Source organism: Mustela erminea, chromosome 2, assembly GCF_009829155.1.
Source record: "Mustela erminea isolate mMusErm1 chromosome 2, mMusErm1.Pri, whole genome shotgun sequence".
NCBI lineage: Eukaryota > Metazoa > Chordata > Mammalia > Carnivora > Mustelidae > Mustela > Mustela erminea.
Window position 1 is genome coordinate 95449432 of NC_045615.1, and position 24535 is coordinate 95473966.

Here is a 24535-nt window from a genome sequence, read left to right on the forward strand (position 1 = left end):
CATTTTTAAGAGAAGCATATCATTCCAGAAAGGGAGATGTCAGTGGTTGCACTGTATTCTCAGATTTTGGGGATTCTTCCCCCTTTGGAAATTGAGATACAGGTTATAATCTATAATAGACAGAATGTTTAAACTATTCAGTAATATGCTGAGATTGTCACTACTTGTAGTAGCAAGCATAAGAAACACAGAAGAGGAAAATTAAGAAAAAGTGAAATTATTTCCTCAGACAGAAAGAAAGCCATAACAAAGTCATACAAAGTCAAGGTACTTTGGAAATACGAATACATAAAATCTCAAACAACCCACTAAAACTGCTATTTTCTTAATCACACTGAGAAAAACAAAGTGTGTAGATGAAATAATGTGACCTTTTGATACTGAGTTAAAATAAACAGGAAGCACATTTACAGAGTCAATCCATCTAATCACAATTTCTCCACGAGATTTTGTTTTAATATTTTATTCCTTATGTGAAAGATGTGTTCCTTCAAATCTTTAATCAAGCTCAATAATTCATTTCATCAACATACTATAACATATGCCATCAAAATGTAATGTGCTATAGATCATTCTACTGACAGAGTGCCATAAACCAAAGAGTCAGTGAAAATAAATCACATTGTCTTCTATTTTGCCTTGAAAGTAAACATGAATACTCATAGAAAAGAAATACAAAAGAAAAACCAGAATTTGTGGGTAAAATTTAAAATGTCACTAAAGGCTTTAATTAACATTAAGTGCTTCATCTGAAAATAGTGCCCATTAAAGTTTAAAGGTTCAGAGGAGTAGTTTGTTATACATTTCAATTCTGCAACAATATTTTTAATTGTATTCATTCTAAAGTGAAGTTGTTTACTCCAATGGACTGTTGTGCCTTAAATCAAATATTTCAGAAAGTATCTTGAGTTGTGGAGGGGTCTTTGTACTAAAAGGTTCTGGACAAAGAAGGGGCAAGAAAGGGGTGGAAAAAATATTTTCAAGGCAATCTCCAAACACATTGTTATACTGGAGAATAAAATTGATTCCCTCGAACATGACACGTATTTTCCTCAATTAGTAATACTCAGAAATGGAGATACAGATTTCCTTGGCCTTGACCACAGTTTGGCAGTAGACTCAACACTCAGAAACAACCTTGAGATGGAAGTGTCAGCCGTTAATTCTCCTGTGTGCGTTGTCCCTGGGAATGGGATAATGAAGCCCTACCCTCCAGGAGTGAGAACATTTTGGTAGGTGGGTGGGGGAATAGATAGGTAGATGAAAGAAAGAAAGACTGATAGATATGAAGGAAGGAAGAGAGGGAGGGAGGGAGGAAAAGAGAGCAAGAGACAGAAAGAAAGGGAGAGAGGAGGGGGGGAGGGAGGAAGAGAGAAAGAGAAAAAGAAAGTGGTTAAAGGAGAATAATATAGTATAGATAATGTACTCCAGACAAGTCTACACAATGCTGCAAAATGAACTTTCTTCCAGAAGCCAGCTCTGGTCAACACCATTTCTTGCTCAAAAGTCTTAATGGTTTTCCATTTGCATAAAGATTAAAGATTCACCACAGTTGTCACTTTATGCTCCAGCCAAACTTCATTATCCCCTTAACATTCCTTCTGTGCCTTTGTCCACATTGCTCCCTCTGTCAACAATTTCTTCCCCATCTCTACATGCCAAAAGTTGGATAACTCTTTCCCACCCATTATTTGCATGCTCAGACTCTAGATTAAGCTCAATCAAATGCTAACTCTGTAATGAATAATCCCTTTCTTCATACAAAATTCTTCTTCCAAACCCCTATCTATCATAAATACTTTCTATACTAATTATAATTATTTTCACACCTGCTTTAACTCCTTTACAAAACCATAAGCTCCATGATGGCAATATCCATAAAAGATTAATTTTAGTAAAAATGCCTTAGAATGCATTTGATGAATAGTTGCTGATGGAAATTACATTATTTATCTTTGGGATTAAAAGAAAGAATTGATTCTCTTTTGAGTGTTTCTCTCTTTTCACCCTTACTAACATCTAGCACTCCTAAGACATGAGGGGTGGAAAAAAAGGAAATACTCAAAATCAGTGAGTTCCCTTTGGTTTCTCTTTTAGGGAAAAAAAAAAAAAAAGGCCCAGGTTCCTGCCTTTGACTAGATAATTATTTGATTACATAATTATTATTTTTTTTAATTAAAGTTTTTTTCAGTGTTCCAAAACTCATTGTTTATGCACCACACCCAGCACAGCATGCAATACGTGTCCTCCTTAATACCCACCACCAGGCTCACCCAACCCCCCCACCCCCTCCCTCTAAAACCCTCAGTTTCTCAAAGTCCACAGTCTTTCATGGTTTGTCTCCCCCTCTGATTTTCCCCAACTCCTCCTCTCCATTTCCCAGTGTCCTCCATGCTATTCCTCATGCTCCACAAGTAAGTGAAACCATATGACAATTGACTCTCTCTGGTTGACTTATTTCACTCAACATAATTGCTTCCAGTCCCGTCCATGTTGATATAAAGGTTGGGTATTCATCCTTTCTGATGGAGGCATAATACTCCATTGTATATATGGACCATATCTTTATCCATTTGTCCATTGAAGGGCATCGTGGTTGTTTCCACAGTTTGGTGACTTGTGGTCATTGTTGCTATGAACATTGGGGTACAGATGGCCCTTCTTTTCAGTACATTTGTATCTTTAGGGTAAATACCCAGTAGTGCAATTGCAGGGTCATAGGATAGCTCTATATTTAATTTCTTAAGGAATCTCCACTGTTTCCCACATTTCAAGTTTTGAATTGGTCACTTAAACCTCACAAATAAGTGAATCTAAGTAAAGCAAATTATCAAATAATTCTCCATTACAAACAATAAGAAAATATTCTTTTAAGTAGAAGGGAAATACAAAATGGAAATGGAGCATATCCATTTATGTTCCCAATATGTGAACAGAGTTAAAACATAAGGCTTTCAAGAGTTGCACAAATTCCAATTAAAAAGCCGTATCTTGGGGTGCCTGGGTGGCTCAGCGGGTTAAAGCCTCTACCTTCAGCTCCGGTCATGATCTCAGAGTCCTGGGATCGAGCCCCACATCGAGCCCCACATCGAGCCCCACATGGGGCTCTTTGCTCAGCAGGAAGCCTGCTTCCCCATCTCTCTGCCTGCCTCTCTGCCTACTTTGATCTCTGTCAAATAAATAAATAAATAATCTTTTAAAAAAAGTCATATCTTCCTCAATGATACACATACCACATACATTCAAAAAAATTGCAAAATATGAAATTGGAGAGGATGCGATATTTTCAGACAGTAAAATTCATATCAAAGTAAAAGTAGAAATAGTAATTATTATAGCTCCATATTTTGGAGGGAGGTCACATTTTAGAGTTCAGAGTAGAGATAAATCCCAGACTTCCTACACAGACATATTTTTTCTAATCTTCAAAACCATTTGTCAGCCTGTTTCATACATTAGCTCCAATGAATTATAGCACAGAAGAATCACACTTACATTGGAAGCAAAGAGAGATTAACCCAAAATTATATCTTGTTTTTAGGCACTCAATTCCAGGATCAGATTTAAAAAAAAAGAAAGAAAGAAAGGAAAAAAGAAAAAAAAAAGACTTTTATTACCTTGGCATTGATGAAAGCAGAAGTTTTCTTTCCCTTTCAATCTTCTGGGAGGAAATTTCAGTTATTTTAAGCCAGCAGAATAACTCTCCCCAGAGCACTGATAAATTAATGTGTAGAAGCTTAGAAAATTTAAGATGTCTGTCTTAGAATTGAATGACTAGGAAATTTGGGTCCTTTAAATGCACCAAAGAAATTGTGTGTCTCATTTTAATAGTAAGTCTCACTCCTAAATTCATCCCCTATATAATATACAATATCTAGGCAAGAACTTTTAGTAAATTTTACTTATAAAAGTGGTAATAGAATGTTATAATTTTTCAAAGCTTGGGATTCACATTTTATTCTTTTTTTTTTGTACACTTTGGCCTTCATGACATGATGATCACTATCAATCCAATCAAATGCCTTTTACTCTGTTTTGCCATCTTATCACACATTACTTGTGTTCTTCTGTTAATATTTCCATTAATTTATCCATTCTCTATGTACTCCCTCATTGCCTCTGAACTTTAACTTGGTTCCCATCTGGCACCACTCAGGTGAAATTTCTCCCTCAAGGGTCAGGGATGATGTCCTAAATCCAAACTCTTTACTTGGCCATTCTCCATAGTGTCTCTACAACACTTGGTCACCTTCTATTTCTTGAAATTCTCTTCCTCTATGAATCTGATTACTCCTATGTCTCTTCCATCATTCTTCTCCTATTTGATCACTCTCATTTCACTTTACAATGACTTCTTAAAAAAAAAAAAAAAAGGTTTTAAGTAATCTTCACACCCAAAGTGAGGCTAGAACTTATAACCTAAGATCAAGAGTTGCATGCTCTACTGACTGAGCCAGGCAGGCGCCCCTTACTATGCCTTCATATCCTTAAGTGTTAGCTTTCCCTGGGTTTCATTCTTGGTCCTTTTCCTTCTACACCTTTTCCCCTTAATTGTGTTAAAGAAAACCCAGGGATGAATAATAATTGAAACAGTAAAACCAGCTTTTTTTAAATTAATTTTTTATTTTTTATAAATATATAATATATTTTTATCCCCCTGGGTACAGGTATGTGAATTGCCAGGTTTACACACTTCACAGCACTCATCATAGCACATACCTTGACCAATGTCCATAACCCCACCTCCCTTCTCTCAACCCCCCCTCTCCCCAGCAACCCTCAGTTTGTTTTGTGAGGTTAAGAATCACTTACGGTTTGTCTCTCTCCCAATCCCATCTTGTAAAACCAGCTTTTATTAAGGAACTACTACAATAGGAGAGGAGAGATTTCAGTGCAGAGCTGGGCTCAATTCTGAATACAGCGGGGACAAGGGACTTCATAGCCAAGGAGCAGAGGAGGGGTCAGTGGATGGAAACTTACTAAGAAGAAACATCAGAAGTAAGGGGGTCTTCTAGCTAAATGGACTTAAAAAGATTCTTACTGGAAGCAGGCCAGGGTAACTAGATATCAGGGATCTAAATGAAGAATTGAGCAGATATCCAGGGTGGGGAATTCTCTCTAAACTGACTTAAGAAGATTCTTGCTATAACTGGGCAATACAGACCTGAAAAAAGTGGGCACTGAAGTCCAAGGTTGAAGCCTAGAGGGGCCTCACTGAAGTTTAGAAGAAGAGAGGCTTTGTCAGTGATGTCCTTTTCAATGATGAATGCAAGGCAGAACTTCCTACCATAAAACAAATTCCTATTTCTAATTGCATTCTGAATATGTCTATTTGAATATTCTGGAGATCTCTCAAAAGTTATGTCTCAAATTAAACTAACGTCTTTCCCTACAAACCTGCTTTTCCATGTTAGATATTGCCAGTTGTTTTTGACACCCAACCCAGGCTCCAGCCTGGAGACCTCAGGTTGGGTTTTATTCCCACTTTCCTTCCCCTCCTGAGCCCGATCTAACCCATCACACTCATCACAGTGTTTCTCAGATATTCATTATTTGTTGCTTCCACTCTTCCAGCCCTTGATCAGACCATCGTTTTTCATCTGTTGCCCAAATTACCCTCTTATTTCCCTACATGCAATTCCTCCCCATTCCACCTTTGTAACTGTTGCCAAAATCCCCATTTATAAATACATGGTTAATGATAATTATACCCTTCCCTGAATTCTTCAGTTATTTTCTCCAGCCTGCACAGTAGAAGTAGGCAAAAAAACAAAGGGAGAATGGTGAGCTGGAGCCATCTCCTAGCAGCCCTGGAGAGCTGCTGGTGTGCAACTTTCCCCAGCCCTGAATTCAGTGATGCTCCTGTAGCTTTAAATTACCATGATAGCAGTATTTACAATCTCAAAATCAGCGAATGTTGCAAAGCAGGGATTATTTTTTTTTAATGTCTTAATTTAATTTAATTTTTTTCATGTTTCAAGACTCATGTTTATGCACCACACCCAGTGCTCCATGCAATACATGCCCTTCTTAATACCCACCACCAGGGTCACCTATCCCCCCCCCCCCTCCCCTCCATAACCCTTGGTTTGTTTCCCAGAATCCACAGTCTCTCAGGGATCTTTTTTTAAAGATCTTGTAATTATGGCACATCATGGCAGAGGGAACTTGGCATTTGTTAAATGTGTGTATACACACACACACACACACACACACACATACACACACAGTTCCAAATCTAACTTTTAAGCCCAACATCTTATTCTATCCATATGGCCTTTTTTATTCGTGTACTTGTACCCTCACCAAACACTTCAAATACATGGATTCTGAAGCTTCTATGTCAAGACTGAAACGCCATGTCCACCTGGAATGCCCTATTCTCCTTTTCCCATTCCAACCTTACCTCCTTGCAAGGTCCCTTCAAAGCCAAGTTCAACTTTTATCCTCTCTGTGAAGGTTTCCTTGACACTCCTTACCTCATACAAAATTTATTTGTATCTATTTGCCTCTCCTGCTAGATTGTGAAAAATTTTAATAAAAATATTAAAATGTATTTAAATGTATTTATATTTATTTTATTTACATTGACCTTATTTGTATATCCCCCATGCCTTAAATATTGTATAGTACAAGTTGTAAGTTTAATAAATGTTGAACAAATGAACAAATTTGGGAGAATTTGATAGATTCTCATTTCATAGCAGATACAAAAATAAATTCCAGATGGAAATGTTTGAGTGTGAAAAGCAAATGTGTTTATATGCTTGCAAAGGGCCTTTCTAAGTAAAATGAGAAGCTCAGAAGGCATAAAGATAACTGTTGACAGATTTGACTACTTAAAATTAAAAACTTATGTATAAATCAGTCACAAGAAAAAGCCTGGAAAGAAAACAAATCCATAGAGGCTAAGTAACTTGCTACTAAACAATAAGAGTCAACCAAGAAATCAGAGGAAATAAAAAATACATGGAGAACAAATGAAAATAAAAACATTATGTTCCAAAATCTTTGGGATGCAGCAAAAGCTAAGAGGGAAGATCATACCAATATAAAAGAAGCAAGAAAAATCTCAAATAAACAACCTAACTTTATACCTAAGGAGCCAGATAAAGAATAGCCCAAAGCCAGTAGAAGGAAGGAAATAAGATTAGAGCAGAAATGAAATAGGGACCAAAAAACCAATAGAATGAACCAATAAAACCAGGAACTAGTTCCTTAAAAACATTAACAAAATTGGATAAACGTTTGGCAGACTCATTAGAAAGAGAAGGAGGGAGGGAGGGAGAGAGAAAGAAGACTCAAATAGATAAAATCAGAAATGAAGGAGGAGGGGGGACAAAAAACCTTACGTGTAGAAAAGGACACCGTAAAAAAAGAAAAAGGACACCTTAAATAAGAAACAAAGAGAAAACTGTGAGAATATCATTTTTCAATAAAGATAACATAAAAATCATTTATAATTCCAGTATTAAAATACTATCTATATCATAGCCTTATCATGAGGATTAAATAAATTAATAACATTTAAAATAATAGGCAAACACAAGTATCTGATTATGAGTGAAAGAATAACTTGATTTTGAGGATATTAATAAAGTACTCTTCTACAACTATGAAAAAAATCATAACAGGCACACAGTAACTGCTCTAACAAGTTTAATTATTATTATAAATTTAAGAAAATCTGGAAAAAATTACAAGAATCTATTGAAATTGAGTGGTAAAATAGTTTTCTTACTGGTGGTGTATCAAGGGCTGGATGTGGAATATTCATTTGGATACTGGCAATAAGTTAATGCAATGGGTGGAGCTGGGTATGAATTTAAAAATGGCTCATGACAAGTAAAAGTCACTTTGTTAATTTATTATTTTATTTATTTTATTTTATTTCAGTGTTCCAGAATTCATTGTTTATGCACCACACCCAGTGATCCATGCAACACCTGTCCTTAATACCCACCACCTGGCTCTCCCAATCCCCCACCCCCTTCACCTCCAAAACCCTCAGTTTGTTCCTCAGAGTCCACAGTCTTCCATGCTTTGTCTCCCCCTCCAATATCCCCCAACTCACTTCTCCTCTCCATTTCCCAATGTCCTCTACTATTCCTTATGCTCCACAAGTAAGTAAAACCATATGATAATTGACACTCTCTGCTTGACTTATTTCACTCAGCATAATCTCTTCCAGTCCCATCCATGTTGATACAAAAATTGGATATTCATCCTTTCTGATGGAAGCATAATACTCTATGGTATATATGGACCATATCTTCTTTATCCATTTGTCCGTTGAAGGGCATCTTTGTTCTTTCCACAGTTTGATGACTATGGTCATTGTTGCTATGAACATTGGGGTGCAAATGGCCCTTCTTTTCACTACATCTGTATCTTTGGGGTAAATACCCAGGAGTGCAATTGCAGGGTCATAGGGAAGCTCTATTTTTAATTTCTTAAGGAATCTCCACACTGTTTTCCAAAGTGGCTGCACCAACTTGCATTCCCACCAACAGTGTGAGAGGGTTCCCCTTTCTCCACACCCTCTCCAACACAGGTTGTTTACTGTCTTATTAATTTTGGCCATTCTAACTGGTGTAAGGTGGTATCTCAGTGTGGTTTTGATTTGAATCTCCCTGATGGCTAGTGATGATAAACATTTTTTCATGTGTCTGTTAGCCATTTGTGTGTCTTCTTTGGAGAAGTGTCTGTTCATGTCTTCTGCCCATTTTTTTGGACATGATTATCTTTTATCTGTATTTTTGTGTGTGTTGAGTTTGAGGAGTTCTTTATAGATCTTGGATATCAGCCCTTTGTCTGTAGTGTCATTTGCAAATATCTTCTCCCATTCCGTGGGTTATCTCTTTGTTTCGTTGACTGTTTCCTTTGCTGTGCAGAAGCTTTACATCTTGATGAAGTCCCAAAAGTTCATTTTCGCTTTGTCTTTGGAGACATATCTTGAAGCTTGAAGGAAGTTGCTGTGGCTGATGTCGAAGAGGTTACTGCTTATGTTCTCCTCTAGGATTTTAATAGATTCCTGCCTCACATTGAGGTCTTTTATCTATTTCGAGTTTATCTTTGTGTATAGTGTAAGAGAATGGTCAAGTTTCATTCTTCCTCACATAGCTGTCCTTTATTATCACTTTACACCAGGAATTCTAAACATTACCAGTAATTAAAATTTATTGTCTCTCCTCCTGCTTGAAGAGAACCTTTCACTGGTCTAAGTTCAAAACAACTTCTGCACTTACCATTGAGTTTAATAATGTGTACATAAGCTTCAAATCAGCACATTTTTATTGCCTCTTTGTAAATATTGTATTTTACATGAAAGTTAATTCTCAGAAGTCTCAGCTACGTATTGGACTTCAGTACCTATAGTCTCAGCTACAAATGTGATTCTGAGCATGAATTTTTAATGGTTTATAATAGTTGGAACTTTCTATGGACACCTTTTGTAGGAATCTGTAGTACTCTCTGGAATTCTACAGATTCCTGCATTTAAAGAGTAAGTTTGAAATAAATACTGATTGTACAATAATTGTTAAGAGAAATGAAAAACTTAAGCTCTTTCAATTATGTAATTCCCTATGACTACTTGGAGTTCCTATTTGCTTGATATTTAGAAGTATGCCACTTTTCCTCCTCACCTGGACACTCCAGTCACAGTAGCAAATTTTTTCCTCATTTCTAAAATATACTAAATTTTTCCCAACTCAGGGCCCAACTTAGTAAAAGCATATGCTTTTACTCTGCTTAAACATGACTTCCTGAGCTCTTCCTGTGGCAGACTTTTCATTTTTCAGATTGAAAGAAAATGCCATCTCAGAATCAGCCTGACTTCTCTGCAAAATGTGAATTTCAAAGTGTAATATCCTGTTAAGTACAAATATTCTATTACACATGGAATATTGTTTGAATACTATCTTTCAATTTAACATACATTATTTTAAATTATTTTAAAACTAAAGAATGGAAAAAGAGAATAATGACCATTATTGATTACTACATTATTATTATGGAAATAATGTTACTGTATAAAGGAGGGAGCTGTTAAATACCCATTGGGTGTTATATGCAATTAATGAATCATTGAACACTACATCAAAAACTTACGATGTACTATATGTAGGCTAACTGAACACACACACACACACAAATACATACCCAGGTGTTAAATTCACTTAAGTTTGTGCCTACTTCTTACTTTAAAAATTTTTTAAATAATTGGAGGGGATTTTTTATTTCTGTTTTACTCTCAGAGTAAAAAGGGAAAAAAGGAAAAAGGAATGAGGCAGTGCAAACTCAGCTACATTTCACAATTACGATCTTATGAGATTAGTCAAGAAAAACCAAAATAAATCAATTTCAAGTGTTTTTCTCAAACATATTTGTAGTACTTCTGGTTCTATAATATTGCAATGCATGACAGCTATCCACTTTATGAAACAATAATTTAAGAAAAGCCTTTTTAGTGATGGGGAAACAAAGAATATCTACACAAAATCATAGATACTACTTGCCCAGTAAAAATGACATAATTTCTTTTTAGGTGTATTTTGTAACACATTTTTTCTATAATTTCTCATTCCACACATAAGTTTTAAAGGAATAAAAATGCTTGGGCAAAAGTAGACCCTCACAAATACATTGCAAAGAATGAATCTAGACTTAGAACTTATATCTTTCATAAAAAATAGCTCCAAATGGATTTATAGGCTTAAAGGTAAAATGCAAAGCTATCAAATTCCTAGAAGATAACATAGAATCTAGATGACTTTGGATTTGGCAGTGACACTGTAGGTACAGAACTGAAGGCATAGTCCATGAAGGACATCACTGAGAAATCAAACATCATCAAAATTAAAAACTTCTGTTATGAGAAAGATGCTATCAGGAGAATAAGACAAGCCATAGACTGGAAAAAAATATTTGCAAAAGACACACCTGGTAAAAGACCGCTATCCAAAACATACAAAAGAAGAAATTCTTAAAACTCAACAATAAGAAAACAATAACCCATAAAATAATGTGCAATAGAAATTCTCTTTCATTGTTGGTGGGAATGCAAAATGGTACAGCCACTTTGGAAGGCAGATTGGTGATTTCTCATAAAATGAAACATACTCTTAACACATGTTCTAGCAACCATGCTCTGTGATATTTACCCAGTAAGAGTTGAAACTTAGATCCTTGCAAAAATCTGCTCATGAATGTTTATAGCAGCTTTATTTATAATTGCCAAAACTTGGAAGCAACGAAGACATCCTTCAGTAGGTGAGTGAGTAAATAAACTGTGGATACATCCAAACAATGGAATATTATTCGGCACTAAAGAGAAATTAGTTGCCAAAACGTGAAAAGACATGGGCAGGATAAGACATGAAAAGACGGGGGTTGGAGTCTTCAAATGCATATTAATAAGTGGAAAAAGCCAATCTGAAAAAAGCTACATACAGTAAGATTCTGATTATATAACATTCTAGAAAAGGAAAAACTGGAGATAGTAAAAAGATCAATGGTTGCTAGGGCTTAGGGGTTAAGATGGATGAACAGGCTGAACATAGAGAATTTTTAGGGCTGTGGAACTATTCTGTATGGTACTTGAATGATGGGTACATGTTATTATACATTTATCCACACCCATAGAATGCACAACCTAAAGACTGAACCAAGTGTGAACTATGGACTTTAAGGTGATAATACGTCAAGGTAGGTTCATGAACTGCAACAAATGTGCATCTGGTGGGGATGTTCACAGTGAGACTGTGAAAATATGGGGGCAGGAAATATTTTGGATCTCTGTACTTTCTGCTCAATTTTATTATGAACCTAAAGCTTCTCTAAAAAAATTAAGTCTATTAAAATTTTTTTTACACGAAAAAAGCACTTGGGAACACCTTTTACTTATCGTTATCTGTTATACTGGCCTTAAGTGACCATACTCAGAAGGCTTCCCCTGGAGGCCTTTAAGGAGAAAGTTGGGTTTTTCTCACACTCTGTGAACACTGGATATAGAGATGGGGAGCTTATGTTTATTATTCTCTGCAGCTGCCTCCAGAACTCTACTCTTCCATCCTATAAAACCTCTGCTTTTTTAATGATCACACATGAGGGCATATCCTCCTGTTCTCATTTCTGTCTTCTCAGAATGCCTCACTTGCTAACCCCCGCTCTTCCCTGTGGCCCAGCTCTTGCCATCACTCCTGGTGACTGTACCAGCCATGTGGCTATCCAGTCCAAAACCTTCTCCTTTTTTTCCACTTGTGATGGACCTGAGGACCTGTTGTGCTTCCTTTTACTTATTTATTTTTAGAGATTTTATTTTTATTTATTTATTTGACAAAGAGAGAGAGCATGAGCAGGGGGAGCAGCAGGCAGAGGGAGAGGGAGAAGCAGTCTCCCCGCTGAGCAGGGAGCCTGATGGGGGCTTCATCCCAGGATGCCAGGATCATGACAGATGATTTTGATGATTTTGATTTTGTTGATTCAAAGGCAGATGCTTAATCCACTGAGCTGCCCAGGTGCCCCTGTGCTTCCTTTTAAAGACTTGTTGCTGCATAGGTGCTCAGGATCCTGGCAGCACTCTCTATCAGCTGCTCAAGGATTTTGTCTCTTTTGTTACCACGTCTACCTTCTGGGCCTTCAGTTATTCCTCACTATTACATAGTTAACATCAGTATAAAAATATCTCCCTTGATCCTGCATGTCCTTCCAGGTACCATCTTATTTCTCTATTCTCCCTCACCACCAAACTTTCTGACTTGTCTTAAAAGCATAAACTATATTTTGGTCGTTACCTTCTGTAAAAGCCTTACATGATCCTTTGTATAAGTTTCCTAACAATGGCCCAAAACATGACAACTGGTCTTTCATCACCTCCCTAGATGTCTCTTTCCCCAACCCTCTGCATTCAGGACACAGTTGCTTTCATGCCATTTTATACCCACCTCAGATGCTTAGTGAATGTTTTTATCAACTTTGATCGAATCTGTCTTCCCCGATTCTCCCCATGGCTGAATTGTATCTTCCAGGCCCTAGTAAATGTCACTTATTTAGAGCTTGTCTGACACCCTATCCAGTCACTTTTATCTCCTTCCACCCATTCTCCATTATTGCACTGTGTTCAGTGTTTATTATGATTTTTTTAAGATTTTATTTATTGATTTGACAGAGATCACAAGTAGGCAGAGAGGCAAGGCAGAGAGAGAAGAGGAAGCAGGCTCTTCACAGAGCAGAGAGCCCAATGTGGGGCTCGATCCCAGGACCCTGGGATCATGACCTGAGCCGAAAGCAGAGGGCTTAACCCATTGAGCCACCCAGGTGCCCCAGTCAGTGTTTATTATGGTTTTTATTTGTAGATTAATTTATTTAATATTTCTGTTCATCTCTCCCTTTAGACAGTATATCCTTTAGCATATACATATATATATACATATACATATGTATATAAATATGTGTGTGTGTGTGTGTGTGTGTGTGTGTGTGGCTGTGGCTGTGAGCAACACCAAAAAATATTATTAACAATGGCCCAAATATAAATCTTTTTTTTGGATTGTATATTTGAGGGTAGGGCCAGTGGATCAGAATGTCAATACCAAGGTCTCTACAAATTTTTTCACCTGGTCTGCATGGTCCTAAGAAGGCTTCAGTGGCAACAACCTTTATATCTGCATTCCACTCAGAAGGAAGATGAAGAAAAGCAAGAAGCAGAAGCATTTATAATGGAAAAGAAAACAATTTCCAAGAAAATTCTAGAAGATCAATAATATTTCATTGGCCATGTGGACACCCTTGCAAGAATTTTGCTAGGTAGTTTCTTACATTTTCTAGCTTCTATAATTTGTAGATGGAAGAAAATTCCATTGGAATGGTTTTTGAGTGAACTACCCAATACTTTCACCACCCTTTTTTGCATATATATATGTATACATATATATACATACATACAAGGAAGATAACCTTAAAATTATATCCAAATTTTCATTTGTTCATTTATTCCTTTAAAAATATTTATCAAGAACTTAGGTAAGGCCAGGAACCATCTACACTTTTGGAACACATCAGTAAACTGGATGAAACCTGGCCTCATGGAGTCTTTACTCAAACCTCCCAAGTTTGAAATCTAAGACCTCTGGGTGGTGGTCAGCCCTCTCCCTTCCAGTGGGTCAAGGTGTAGCTCCTCATGGTCTTTCATAAAGTAAAAGACCTGTTATTTTCCCTCAGCATACCTGATAACACTATGTGAGCAAGTTAAGGTATAACTCCAATAAACATGCCTATTCAATGAAAGAGTTGGGCCAAGTTTCAGCAGTTTGATTATAATTTTTATCTTTTGAGTATGATTTATTCATTTTTTTCTTTCTGGAATCATTTAAGATATTTTAATTATTTTATTTTTTATTAATATATAATGTATTATTTGTTTTAGGGATACAGGTCTGTGATTCATCAGTCTTACACAATAAGATACTCTGTTTTGAAAGCTCTGAAAGTTCATGCTAAATGAAGTGTTGGGGTTTTTCTATCCATTGTACTTGGCTCATCATAGAACTTCTCTATCTAGAAGCTAGGTTTCTATTCTTCAGTTATGAACATATTTCAGGATTTTTTAGTATAATTTTCTTTCCTCTATTTTCTATCTCTAGACGTAGTAATCCAATATAGGACTTAGTGAGTAGAATCTCTTGAATTATTACCTATTTTTTTCCTATTTTGTTGCTGTTCTATAGAGTATGATAATTCTAGTACATTTAATTTCTACAAGTATATTTTAAATTTCCAATTTTAAAAATAGTTTTGGAATATTCCACACTAATTTTCTTCACTTTTTTCATCTATACAATAATAATTGTAAATTTTTTAATTTGCCTCTACTTTCTGCATAGCCTCTATTTCTATTAGTTTTGTTGTTGTTGTTGTTGTTGGTGGTGGTGGTAGTGTGTTCATTTGACTGCCATTTTTATTAGAGAAGATCTCCAACATCTGTTGATCTGTAGCTGTCAACTTATATTTAAGACATGCACAAAATGTTAATTGGATACAAACAGCCAAATAAAAATTAGATAAATTGGACTATACCAAAACTAAAACTTATGTGCTTCAAAGGACACTATTAAGAAAGTAAAAAGACAATCTATAGGTTGGGAGAAAATATTTGGAAATTATGTATCTGGTAAGAGTCTACAGTATCCAGAATATATAAGGAATTATTACAACCAGACAATAAAAAGACAACTTAATCTTAAAAATGGGCAAAGATTTGAATACCTTCAAAGAATGTATTCAGATAGCCAATGAGCACATGAAAATATGCTTAACATGCTTAGCCATCAGAGAAATGACCGAGAAAAAATACGAGAAACCACTCACTCTTTTAGGATGTCTAAATAAAAAAAGATGGGCAGTAAAAGTATGAGGTTGTGGAGAAACTGTAACCTTCATATTTAGCTGGTGGGAGTGTAAAGTGGTATAGCGATTTGTATGATTTCATATAAAGACTGGTATTTGATTGTTAATAGCAGCACTATACATAATAGCTGAAAAGTGGAAAGCACCTAAATATCCATCAAATGATGAATAGATAAATGAAATGTGGTGTATCTATAAAATAAAATGTTATTCAACGACAAAAAGAAGTGAAGTACTGATACATGTTACATAAGGGATAAACCTTGAAAACATGATAAATGGAAGGAGTCAGGGCCATAGATTATATGATTCCATTTATTTTTTTAATATGATTCTATTTCAATGCAATGACTAGAATAGGCAAATCGATAGAGAAAAAAATAGATTAATGTTTGCCAGGGGCTAAGAGTAGGGAGGAATGGGGAGTGACTACTAATGAATATGGGGCTTCTTTTTGGGGTGATGAAAATATTTGAAATTTAAGAAGTGCTGATAGTTACATAATATTATGAATGTACTAAACTACTGAGTTGTATGCTGTGAATTATATGGCAGTAAAAAAAAAAACTTAATTGGAAGCTCTGTAAAGATGGAGAGGACTTTGGCTAGTAGTAACTACTGGGGTCCACTGTAGGATGATGAGGTAGAGAGGTTGGGTAATTTGAATTTGGCTCCCAACAGTTATTATCTATGGGTCTTTATCTGGTGCTTAGTTCATTTCTCCAGAAATGAATTTATACTCTCCCAGAATTTTCAAGGCTAGTGGGGAGAGGAGACTGGGGTCTTCAGTATGTAACACTGAGACTTGTGCTCCAGCCACCTGCCTCCGCGTGCTCCTTCATCACCCTGCTGGGCTCAGTCTCTGACTCGAATTTTTTTCCTGAATCAACCTCTCAAGAGATGCATCCAGTGTCTGAAGGAATTATGAAGAGGCAGTTGCCAAAAAGCTGAAATTTGAGAAGAAGATCTGGAGGTACAAGTTTCATGCCATAAATACACTGAACTCCACTTAACTCTCCTACTTTTTATGGTTGTGCGACAGGAATCAGCTTGTTTCTGCACTTTCCCACATGCTGACAAAGATTTTAGCATTCTCTGGTCTGCCAAATCAGTGACCACTATTCTCAGTTTATAAATTTGTGCTGTTTTCTCCTTACCTCTTCTCTTTGGATTTGTGAATTGGTGGCCTTTTAAAAAAAATCTCTTTACTGTCTGGGGTGGGGAGAATAATGGTCTTCCAAGAAATCCTGTGGCCTAAACCTTGGAATCTGTGAATAAATTGGGTAATACGGCAAAGAGAATTAGGGGTACAAATCAGATGAATTTAAGCTGGGAGGTTATTTTGGATTATCAGGTGCCCCCGTTTAATCACAAGGGTCCTTCAAAGTGGAAAAGGGAGGCAAAAACAGAAAGAGGGAACGACGCAGGAATATTAAGAGATGGGATGTTGCCAGCTTTGAAGTTACAGTAGGTGCCATGAGTCAAGAAATGTGTGTGGTGTTCTCTAGAGTATGGTGATTCTAGTACATTTAATTGATCTTTAACTGGAAATCTCTCCCTTTGTATTTCGCCTGCTGAAAAAGATAGACCACACTCTAAATCTTCTTTTTGGCTTGCAATTTCTTTCAGCCTATCTGTTCTATCATTTTTTATTTCTTTGCCAGTTAACATGGAATCATAAGATTGACCTTATGTGCACCAATGTAGACTAACCTCTGGTTTTGTTCTCATTGATTATTTTCTGTGCCCTAGCAGTGATTAGATATTTGGAATATTATGCCCGGCTATAAGCCATAATAAACTTTTTTTCTATTGTGGAACTGAATTTAAAATACTCTTCAGTCAGAGAATGTCTTCCTTTTTTTTCAGTCAACACCCTAGTCACCCGTCCCTCCTACACTTTGCATTTTCTAGCCATTCAGGTCTGTAAATTTCTGGGAAGACTGGGGAGCTTTGAAAATTAGGGAATGCAACTAATTATTTCTCACTGACTGTAAGCTTCTCTGTAAATCCTAACAGAAATTTCCTAAAATAGATGTCTCTAAACTTGAAAGCTTAGTACCCTTTCAGCAATTTTATGGTAGGATTCTCCTTTTTAAAATAACTTTAATGTGCTTCTATCTTAAATCTACACTGAAATTTTGATAGATTAGAACCAACATGACTTATCATATCTCTGGAATTTATTTCATAAATAGACAATGTGAAGCCTTCAAAGAAATCAGAAACAATCATATTCTTAGATTGTAAGTCTTTCTGAATTCTGAAACTGAACCAAGACTATGTCATCTTTCTAGGTTACCTCGTGACCAAGAAAATCAAATACTTCAAGGAACAGATCCTAAGTATCTACTACTCACATCTAATCCAAATTCTAGAGTTGCATCCTTGCATTTGATTTCACCTTGAACTTAGGTTGAGAACTTGGGATTTTAATAAATCACTCTTGATTAGTCACAACATAATACTCAAATTCACTCTTCTACCTTAGAAATCACAGTTTACAGATCTTCAAATTTTATTTAATTCTATAATCTTCTCCCTTGTTTTTTCTAAATGTCACATCATTTTATCATAATGCTAAATTATTTTGGAACTTAAGTAACACAAGTATCAGGGTGCTTTAAAGCTGCTTTAAGCTTTTGGAAAATGAACTATTCTTAGCCAAAAATCTGTTAATCCAAATCCTGCTAATCTACCACATTGAATAAAATCCTAATAATAAAGTCACATTTTAAATTTGCTTATATGCAGGACCCCTGGGTGGCTCAGTCGTTAAGCGTCTGCCTTCGCTCAGGTCATGATCCTAGGATCCTGGGATCGAGTTTCGCATAGAGCTCCCTGCTCAGTGAGGAGCCTGCTTCTCCCTCTCCCACTCCTCCCGCTTATGTTTGTTCTCTCTCGGCTGTGTCTCTGTCAAATAAATAAATAAAATCTTAAAAATGAATTTGCTTACATGCAGAGAGAAGGTTATATCTCAAAATTATAGTTGGTATATTTAGATTTCTATGGGAAAAGTCAAGGAGGCCCAGAGATTCCCGATAAGCATATTAAAATTTATGAGAATTTTCAAGAGCTGATTTTTTTTTAAAGAATTTATTTATTTGACAAGAGAGTGAGAGAAGGAGAGAGAGCACAAGCAGGGGGAGCAGCAGAGGGAGAGGGGGAAGCAGGCTCCCTGCCCAGCAGGGAGCCTGATGTGGGACTTGATCCCAGGATCCTGAGACCACGACCCGAGCCCAAGGCAGAGGCCCAAACCACTGAGCCACCCAGGTGCCCCAAGAGATGATTTTTCTTTCTTTTTTTTTTTTTTTAATTTTCAGCATAACAGTATTCCTTGTTTTTGCACCACACCCAGTGCTCCATGCAATCTGTGCCCTCTCTAATACCCACCACCTGGTTCCCCAACTTCCCACCCCCCCCACCCCTTCAAAACCCTCAGATTGTTTTTCAGTCTTTTTAAAGAAAGTCTGAAATGAGTGTGTTGGCTTTAAACAGTGTCTATTCTTTAACTCCTCTACTCCCCTAAACAAATGCTGATCAGGTAGGTAGGTTGCAGCAGCAAGTTTCTGTAAGCCCTGTCTGTGACAGATGCACAGGTGACCACTTTGTATATCTATTCTAGAGCTCATCTGGAGCTTTTTAAAATACACATTTCTGAATATTTTAAGTCCATGTTTCGTGGAGGGGAGTTCAGCCATCTGTCCTTAAAATCTTCCTTGTGATTCTGACATATAGCAAGAGGAGCTACTCCTGCAAGCCCCCCTTGCAGTGGAGGAAGAGAAGGATCAAGAAACTAATGCATGTTTGTTAAGAGCCTGTTGTGAGCTGTGCACGAGAAAGGACACGTCCTATTTCTTAGTTAGGACTTGGTTGTGTTAGAGCATGCATTAAAACCCATGTTCTTCTTCTTCTTCTTCTTTTTTAAAAAGATTTTATTTATTTGTCATAGAGAAAGAGAGAGAGAAAGAGAGAGAATGAGCACAAGCAGGGCGAGCAGTAGGCAGAGGGAGAAACAGGTTCCCTGCTGAGCAGAGAGCCCAATGTGGGACTCGATTCTAGGACCCTGGGATTATGACCTGAGCCAAAGGCAGAAGCTTAACCAACTGAGCCACACAGGCATCCCCTGTGTTCTTGTTTCTTAAGAAAAAAAGGAAGAAAGAAAGAAAGAAAGAAAGAACGAAAGAAAGAAGAAAGAAAGAAAAGAAAGGTAGAATCACTTGCATGTCTAATTCAAGTAATTTGCTTTGTCCAGCCTTTTTAAAATTTATTTTTGAATCAGTTTGGACTTGGATGATTTTGACTATGTTTTGTTTTCCAAATGATGTTTCTCTGTTTTGTTCAGAAATGACATGTATGAGTAGAAAGAGTTTTGTTAGCAAGTGTTTATGAGTGCACTGTTGAAGGGGAAATTGAGAACTTTTTACTTTACCAAGTGGAAGTTGCATATATAATGATTAAGTGCTAGGGATTAAGGACAATATTTTGGGCCTGCATCCTGGGAAAAGCTATGTGAATTTAGGAAAGTAACTTGACTTTTCTAGGCCTCAGTTTCCCCTTCTGTGAAAAGAGGGATTTTTTTTTTTTTTTGAGTTTTCCCAGATAATGCTGGGAAAGTCAATGCTGACTTTAAGATAGAAATTTAAGTGTATGTACTTTATTTATAAAGTAGAGAGAAAAAAAAAAACAATTCGAATGAGTAAAAAGTGAGATAGGGAGGAGGTCAGCAAAATGTGTATTTAGCAGCAGTTAACGTATGAACATGAATTCCACGTGGGAAATTTTGGGAGTCAGTGCAGTTACCCCATGGGAATGGGAATGGAGGAAAGTGGAGCAGAAATGCCAACTCTTGTCAGTCTCTGCAAGGAGGCTGCTCTGAGGGAGTTAATTCTCTGCTAGCCTGGTAGCCTACCATACAAGCTAGTATGAAAGAGAGAAAGCCCTTCGGTAAAGGTTGAAGAAATGCAGTTGCTGGAAGTGGGAAGCTGGACAGCGTGCAATGAAGTGGTAAAAGGAACGGGATATGGATGGAATAGCAACACCCCTGATTTGATAGGGTTTCTGGCAAACTTGAATGAAGCTGTACATATTAAACACTTAAAGCAATGAATACTGCAAGTATGTCTCTCAACCTCAGAACTGCTTATAAGGCTTTATTTATTTATTTATTTATTTTTAAAGTTTTTATTTCTTTCTTTGAGAGAAAGAGAGTGAACAAGAGAGAGAGAGCCCAAGCCGGAGATGGGGGGGAGAGGCAGAAGGAGAAGCAGAATCCCCGCTGATCAGGGAGCCCAATACAGGACCGGATCCCAGAACCGTAGGATCATGATCTGAGCTGAAGGCAAAGCTTAACTGACTGAGCCACCCATGTGCCCGACTTTACACATTCATTTTCTTAAATATCTAGTGGCTGCTCTCTTACAGTCATTAACCCTCACTTAAATTTTTTTGGTAACAACGCCATGAATGAATGTTTACTTAGAGTACAATCTTTAAGAGTCAAATAACAGAACTATTTCCATAATTATTATTCCTGGTGGTGTATTAAAATGACAAGCTAGTCAAGAAAGTCACCACATTGTTCCTCTTCTGTGAGCTTCTAAGACCTGGCTGTTCAAGAAAATTATAAGTAAAAAATGCTGTGCTCTTGCTACTGTCATGCAGCAAAGTCAATAAAGCAGCAAAAGAATAAGCTGTGTTCCATTCTGTCTCATATATCAACAGAATTGCCCCCTGAGTTCAGACATGCTGTTATTCAAGATAGTCGATGATATATGGGTCTACAGAATAAAGCTAGATTCCCAGGTTGCAGTTCAGTTTATGGTAAATCGTAGTTTGATTTGTATGGAGAGGTAGAATGATAGAAAAGGTATTGATAAAAAGAATACATAACAGCAAGACACTGTTTTAACTGTCCATCTTGGGCTATTAAGTGTTTCAAAAGACATTATTTGATCTGTTATTGCATGACAAAGCTCTTAAAGAAAAGAATAACAGTCTTTCTTTCAGTCTGTTGCTAAGATATATAACTACCCGAGGGCCAAACTACTTGGAAGATAATGTGGATTTTATGGCGTGGCTGTCTCCATTATTTGGGCATTATTATATGCCAAAATATGGAAGAAGTGTACCTGGTCCATGTAGAAGTTAAATGGGGATTTCGACAGACCTTTAAGTTAGGAAAGCTGCTAAGATCATCATACGTTCTCTGGATCTAAGTGTTGGTAATGACTTTGAAATCTTTCAGATCTGCTTCATCTTGCCCTAGGAGGAAGGTTTCCTAATGCACATTGGTAGGGATGAAACTAAATTTCTCTAGTCTTGGAGAGAAGTTTTACTCTTTCTGTTCCAATCTTCCCTACCTCCTCCTCACTAAGCTTTTTAAAAAGAAGGTTGATCATAGTATTTGATATCTGTTTGAAGCGAAGGTTATTGGTCCATGGTTTCAGGAACTAGGAAGAATAGAATTATAGGGAATTAGGCCCTTTGGTTCCAGCAGTTCTTTCCGGGAAGTCAAGTAAATGCACACAGAAGTGGAACTCTGCAAGTGTCTGCACCCCAACTGTAGCCAAATCCATGTAACATTCTGGAAACAACTTCAACATGAAGGCACATACACATACCTATTGGTATAAAATGTGGTTTAAGATGCTTGGGAGATCTTTATGAAGCTGGTAGATGTTACATTAAATCACATGAATCCTGAATGAGATTAAGGTGTTTAAGAAAGGCCAGGAGAGGGGCGCCTGGGTGGCTCACTGGGTTAAGCCTCTGCCTTTGGCTCAGGTCATGATCCCAGGGTGCTGGGATTGAGCCCCGCATCAGGCTCTCTGCTCAGTGGAGAGCCTGCTTCCTCCTCTCTCTCTGCCTGCCTCTCTGCCTACTTGTCCAATAAATAAATCTCTCTGTCCAATAAATAAATAAAAATCTTAAAAAAAAAAAAAAGAAAGAAAGGCCAGGAGAGTGTCTGGAGAATTGTCTTCTGTGTTCCTAAGCTGAGCACAGGGAAAGAAAAAGTGTCTTATTAACAAAGGTAACATGTACAAATTTGATGATAGTATAAGGAAGACACTTCTTGATATATCATTAAGCAGATATTCTAAAGAGGATGTTGTTTTGCCATTTGAAGCAGGCAAAAATGTAAGACATAAATATGCAGTTCATTTTTATGAAAATAACTACCCACTAAGATCAGATTTGAACACCCAAAGACAAATCTCTCAAGCACTTAACTTAGCCTCTGGGTAATAATGCACTGTGAATCCTTGCCCTCATCCCCATTAAACCTAGAGACTCTGCGGCTTCTTCTCATCTCATTTACTTGTGTAATGAATACCTGAAGTGCTTCTCCAACAGATGATGGGTTAGAGGTCGTATGTATAAAGAATACCGGCAAACACGGTTTACTACAGATCAAAATCTGTAGCTGTTTAAACAGGAGAGTAATACAATCAAACTTGTTTCGTGACTATTTCATGACCACACAGACTGGGGGATCATGGCTGAGGGTGAAAGGGGGTTAGAAGGGGTTCCTGGAGTCCAGGGGGGGAGATTATCAGCTCTGATTTAGGTAATATAGGCAAAAACAGAGACAGACAAATTTGGATCTTATTTTTGTGCTATCAGTAACATTGCTTCCATTTCTCTAGTGTGAATAGGAAATCATACATCATAGATAATTAAATTTCCTTTTGTAGAATCCTCAGATAAAAAAATAATAGGAGGGGCACCTGGGTGGCTCAGTGGGTTAAGCCTCTGCCCTCAGTCATGATCTCAGAGTCCTGGGATCTAGCTCTGCACCTGGGATCTAGCTCGGCTTCTCCTCTCTCTCTGCCTGTCTCTCTGCCTTCTTGTGACCCCTCTCTCTCTCTGTCAAATAAATAAATAAAATCTTTTTAAAAAATTGGACACTATGTTCATATGTTAGTGCTTCATGAATCATGATGGGGATTAAATAGCATATTCCTGAGATCAATATGTAAATTCTAGAACACCATATATATATATGGTTATGTTGTTATCCTTGTGAATAGTTTTTGCCAATAATAATTAACACAACTTACCATTTATGGTTTACAAAGTTACAGAGTGCTTTAGTATATATTTTCTCATCTGACATCCCCTTTGTATCCACATGAATATGTGGGCTTCTTTCCCACATGATGTGTTTGTTTCAAGCTGTTCCTTTTGCTCAGAAAGCCTTAACTGTACATTTTCTCTGGTGACTCTACTTATCTTTCAAGTCTGGCTTACATGTCACTTTCTTGTGGATGCTTTCCACTCTCCTACACTCTCAATTCTGTCCTTTTGTACACACTACCATAATACAAAAAAACCCCACCACTTTTCCTTCAAAACACTTAAACCACTACTTGCAATTCTGTATGGACAGGCATTATGCTGTTAGGGCTTTCTTTTCCACCCCGTAAGATCCATGAGGAGAATGTTTTGTTCTTCATAGTACCATCAGGCCCAACGATAGTGCCTACCTCATAGTAAAAGTTGAGTGCTTTTTTAAAGAATAAAGGAAAATAAATAATTTTAAAATTCCCCTTTGCATGTGGAAGATAACACTGAATTTCTTTCACTATGTTTGACTTTTTAGTTACTCAAAGTTTTGTTAGCATCATTATTGTTGACATCATAGAGTATAATTTTTCTGGGTCCACTAGATCATAAATCTCCCTCAAGAGTTTATTCATATCACATTATTTTTGCACATCCAGGTTCAGGGCTTAGGATAGGGCAGGCACACAATTTGCCAACTAAATGAGTCATAGTGAGCCATATGGAGATTTTTCCAATAACTCAAGTGAGGGGTTATGATACCTTGAACTAGGGTAGTGAGTTTTATGAACTGAGATAAAATAGAGATTTTTATAGAAATAGAAGCAATAGGACTAGATAACTTATACTAATTACACATAGCAAATGAAAGAATTAAATAAAATGTTTCAAATGCAGGAACTGAGGTTCTGGGAGGAAGGTGTTACATTTTATTAGGTTGAACCATGTGAAATTCCTGTTTTTGTTAGGCAAAAACAGTCAGAATTATCAATTTCACTTGGTTCAAAAGATTCATCCTTTTTTTATTATATTGAATTTGAAATATTGGTAGTTTCTTCTT

The 24535-nt window shown here is 36.9% G+C and overlaps 1 long non-coding RNA gene across 2 annotated transcripts in view; it reads left to right on the forward strand.

Moving 5' to 3' along the window:
- LOC116584757 overlaps window positions 1-17754 on the forward strand; it is a 41560-nt gene extending 23806 nt beyond the window's left edge. Inside the window, exons 1-3 of one of the 2 annotated variants that reach the window (XR_004283318.1) lie at window positions 13577-13809; window positions 16225-16381; window positions 17706-17754. This is a non-coding gene — a long non-coding RNA (uncharacterized LOC116584757). Of the gene's footprint in view, window positions 1-13576; window positions 13810-16224; window positions 16382-17705 lie in introns of those variants that run through there. The other variant, XR_004283317.1, reaches the window with a different exon arrangement.
- The last annotated feature ends 6781 nt before the right edge of the window (window positions 17755-24535 follow it).